This window comes from Micromys minutus (assembly GCF_963924665.1).
Source record: "Micromys minutus genome assembly, chromosome: 6".
Classification (NCBI taxonomy): domain Eukaryota; kingdom Metazoa; phylum Chordata; class Mammalia; order Rodentia; family Muridae; genus Micromys; species Micromys minutus.
This window is the reverse complement of record NC_137975.1, coordinates 62,136,620-62,141,397: the sequence shown is the minus strand read 5'-3', so window position 1 is coordinate 62,141,397 and position 4,778 is coordinate 62,136,620. Positions and strand designations below refer to the sequence as shown.

Below are 4,778 nucleotides of genomic sequence, written 5' to 3'. Positions count from 1 at the left end.
GTGTGTGTGTGTGTGTGTGTGTGTGTATGTGAGTCTGTGTGTGCAGGTATCCTTGATGACTGGAAGAAGGTGTTGGATCCCCTGGAGCTGGAGTTATGGGAGGTAAATATCCACCTCCTTTGAGATCGACTTTCTCCTTGGCCGGGATCTCATCAACGAAGCTAGACTAGGGTGCTCAGCAAGACCTGGGAATTCTCCTGTCTCTGCCTCCCCAAATCTTGGGTTACTGGCTTGTTCCAGCACTCCTGCTATCAGTGATTATGATGATTCTCTTGTTCCAGATCTTTCTAGAAAATTCAGGATCTTGCAACACACTGGTGACCTTTAAAAAAATCGTATGGCCAAGTTCAGTACCCTAGCCCTCTGGGATGCAGACTTATCTGGTGTGTTCTAGTGACAGGCTTCGAAGGTCCCTTTCCCTGTGTCATGTATGAAGAAGCATTCACCTATCATGGGGATCAGCAGACAGACGCCACGCTTTCTCAGGACGTTTATGTTCTGTAAAACCCACCTCTTTCCTGCAGCAGAGCACTGACACCCAAAGGTGGCCTGTTTATCTGTCTCTTCCTCTTAGCAACAAGCACAGGACCCCAGGTATCGGAAGTGCTTAGTACCGTCCACAAAACCCTCAAGCTACTTCAAGTGCTCATTTGTTTTGGCTTCCCGAGATCGCATGAGAAGTTCCACTCCTGTTGGTGGTTTGCAGAAAATGAGCTTCTGAGGCCATCTGGTGATTAATTTCAACCTTCAGAATGTCCTGGCTCTGCCTGTCCACATCCCCTGTTCTGGCCTTCTCCCCACACCTTCGGGTGTCCCTGGGGCCATTGCTTGCTAGGCCTGTGAGGGTATTTCGGAAACCTGCCTGACACTTTGCTTTATTTTGAAAAATGACTCAGTGTGGAGTGGTGCGTGGTGCTTTTGTATGCCACGCTGGAGAAATTCTGTGCCTGTGCAGAGACCCGCACCACCAAGCCATGAACCCACGGTCTTTGGTGGAGGGACAGGAACACTAAATGAGTCCTGCTGCTCAGGGGTCAATTCTGTCTCCAGCTGCTCTTTGCACACATTCTTATGAGCTCTCCATTAAGTCTTCCTTGTTCTGGGCATGCAATGCAGATTTGCTGTTAGGAACAGCGCATTATATGTCTATTTGTGTGCATGTGTGGACACTCTTTTGGGCAGACTCTGAATGCATGCATTGTCAGATATTCACATGCTTAGCTATGTTTATAATTGGATCTGGCTTCGTGGGTACATGGGTGTCTTCGCCTGATGTATAGTTCTGCTACTGCCATTTCAATTTTAATTATTAAACTTTATTATTTATTTATTTATTTATTTTTTAGTGTATGTGCACACCCACACTGTGTGCTGTGCATGTGAAAGTCAGATGATTACCTTTGGGAGTCAGTTTCCTCATTTTACCACATGCACACTGGGGATCCAAGTCAGACCATCAGGCTTGCTAGCAGGCATCTTTACTCACTGAGCTATGTTACTGGCCTTAGTTTTAGTTTTATACATTTTTTTTTCTGAGAGATTTTTTGCATGTATATAATGAAATACTATCGGATCTGCCCCATCTCATCCTCAGCTTCTCCCACATAGCCCTTCACTTCCTCTTTCTACTCCATGCTGCAGTGCAAAGGCTGACTTCTCTCCCCCTCCTTTTGTCTTCTTTTTCTCCTTCTCCTTTCTGGTCTTCCTCCTTTCCCTCCTTCCCCCTCCTCCTCTTTCTCCTTTCCCTCTTCCTTCTCTTCCTCTCCTCTTCCCCTTCCTCTTCTCTTCCTCTTTCCCTATCTTCCCCCTCCTCCCCTCTTTCTCTTTCCCCCTCTTCCTCCTCCCCCATTCCTTCTCCTCCTTCCTTAAGTCTAATTTGGGCTTCCCATATGTAGATGAATATGAGGCCACCCACGAGAGCTTGGTAAACCTCTACTGCCATCTTTACATGTGTGTTATCCGTTGGGACCTTTTTGTTTTGTACTAGGAATCGTGGGCAGCTGGTCTTAAGACTTATGTAAAATTGCCGACCCACTTGTAGTCCACCAGCCACATGTGAAAACGATCTCATATTTGACATTTCATCAGAGCCTGGCATTTTCAAACATTTGAATTGTGTATTAGCCTGGTGATCATGTAATGAGATTTACTTGTGGCTTATAATTTGAATTTCTGTCATCACAGAGGTTTGGCTGAGTTTTCCTTGTCTTTGCTGAACATCTGCCCTGTTAGGGATAAGATCTAACTGTTTCACTTTTTGCCGAGGTTAGATTTTTTCTTCTTGATTAATAACTGATATTTTGACGGCTGTGTAGGCTGTCCGTATCTTCCATTCTAGGGATTTAAAATTTTATTTTATCAAGCTTACCAATTTTTTCTTTTACAAGGTTTTATTTTTTTTTATATCTTATCTATAAAATCCTTTTCTAGTCCAAGAACTATGTAGTTTTCTATTAATCTTAGAAGGTACTTCTCACTCCAATACATGGTGAGATAGTTTTAGGTCTTTAAAATAAAAAAAAAAACATTATTTTTGTGTATGGGCATTTTTTACTGGTTTGCATGTCTGTGCACTGTATGCATGCAGTGCCCATGGAGGCCAGAAGAGGGCGGTCGACCCTCTGGAACTGGAACTGTAGATGGTTGCAGAGGATCCTGGTTTGGTTCCCAGCATCCATGTTAAGTGGCTCACCACTGCCTGTGTCTCCACCGCCACAGGATCTGGCGCCCTCTCCTGGCCTCATCAGACATTTTGCTCACACGATACCCCACATAGACACAACCACCCATAAGTTTTTTTTTAAAATTGAAAGTATTTCTATATGGCGTCCAAAAAAAAAAAAAAAAAAAAAAAAGGAAAAGCAATTAATTTTTGTATTGATTTTAATAGGTTAAATTTGCTGAGGGCTTGTTTTCCTTTTCCTTATGTTATATATGTTGAATAATTTTAGACTTACAGAAGACTTAGAAAAACAGCACATAGAGAGAATTCCTGTGCATACCCTTCTGGCGGTATTTCTTTGTAAGTAGAGAAAATTCGTCAACACCAAAAGATAGACAACAAACAGCTCAAGAGCACAGACTCTTCAGACTTTACTTTGCCTTTCTGAGGTTTTCCACTTACAGTTTTCTGTCCCAGGGTTCCATCCAAGACTTCCAACTGGACTTCACTGTTATGTATCCAAAAGTGTCCAGGATACCCCTGACACTAACCTGGTCCTATTTCTCTGACCTCGATAGTTTTGAGGAGTGGTGGTCCTTTGAGGTAAAGTCAATCACTTCGGGGTTCTATTTTGTTTACATCTCATTTAGACTGGGTTGTTGGGATATATTTTATGGAAGAATGCTCCATCTTCATGATACAATATTGGGCACATACCAGTGTGACTTGCCACATTTAGAAGGTTGAAGATCTTCCTTCTAAAGGAGAGGGGCACCTCCTTATTTTATAGGAAAGAGTTAGCTTTAGTTGTCCAGTTTCTAACCATGTCTCTCCACTGTAAGATTACTAGGTTTTTGACCAGCAAGATGCTCAGATGGTAAAAGATGTTTGTTGCTAAACTTGCTGACCCACATTCCATCCCAGAACCCACACAGCAGAAGGATAGAACCGACTGAGTCCCTCAAAGTTATCCTCTGACCTTCACTGTGGTCTTGCACACACGTATCCATGCTTTTTTTCTACAATATATAAATAACTATTTTAAAGATGGTAGCTAGGGGGTGCACGCCCCTTCCTTTCAAGCCTCTGCCGAAGACCCTGTAGCTGCCGTGGTGTTGATGCCTAGAAAGAAGAATTGGATTGCTGTTGATGAACTTATTTTTAAGGAGGGAGAGATGGCTCAGCTGTTAAGAGCACTGACTGCTCGGAAGAGGTCCTGTGTTCAATTCTCAGCAACCACATGGTGGCTCACAACCATCTATAATGGGGATCCGATGCCTTCTTCTGGTGTGTGTCTGAAGACAGCTACAGTGTACTCATACATTAAATAACTATATAAAAAAACGTAAAAAAAAAAAAAAAAAAGAGAGGAAGGAGTGATGGTTGCCAAAAAAGATGTCCACATGCCCAAACACTCGGAGCTGGCAGACAAGAATGTGCCCCACCCCAACCTTCACGTCACGAAGGGCATGCAGACTCTCAGGTCTCGAGGCTACAGGAAGGAGCAGTTTGCCTGGAGACATCTCCACTGGTACTTTACGTGAGTATCTCCGAGATTACCTGCACCTACCTCCGGAGCTCGTGCCCACTACCCTGTGCAGCAGCCGTCCCGAGACTGGCAGGCCTTGGACCAAAGGTTTAGAGGGTGAGCGGTGCAAGATTCACAAGAGGGGAGGCAGACAGAGACACCTACAGAAGGAGCGCTCTGCCCTCTGGAGCTAAGAAAGCTGAGGCTGGGGCTGACTCGACAACTCAGTTCAGAGGCGGCTTTGGTGGTGGTCAGCCACCTCAGTGAAGTTGCAGATCGTGTTGTATTGAATAAACTTTAAAGAGAAACAAAAACAAATGATAGATAGGTTCTGTCTCCATAATTAGGTTCTCCCCCACCCCCAGCTGTTTTTTTGGAAACAATTCTTGGATCTATCCCTTCCTTAGAATCGGGAGTGTGGGTGAGTTAAGCTTCACCTTTTGAAGGAAAGGGGCATCTCCTTGTTTTATTGGAAATCTATGAGGAAAATTTGTCTATTCTCAGCATTCATTTATATTTTACACTGATCTGAGTAATTTAAAACCTTTTATTTTTATTAGTTTTGATTATGAGTATGTGTGTGTGTGT

The 4,778-nt window shown here is 43.6% G+C and overlaps 1 pseudogene across 1 annotated transcript; it reads left to right on the top strand.

Moving 5' to 3' along the window:
• The first annotated feature begins 3,780 nt into the window (after window positions 1-3,780).
• Window positions 3,781-4,457, top strand: LOC308421415 (small ribosomal subunit protein eS10-like; annotated as a pseudogene). The gene is made up of 2 exons: window positions 3,781-3,828; window positions 4,033-4,457. The product of its transcript is annotated as a small ribosomal subunit protein eS10-like (transcript).
• The last annotated feature ends 321 nt before the right edge of the window (window positions 4,458-4,778 follow it).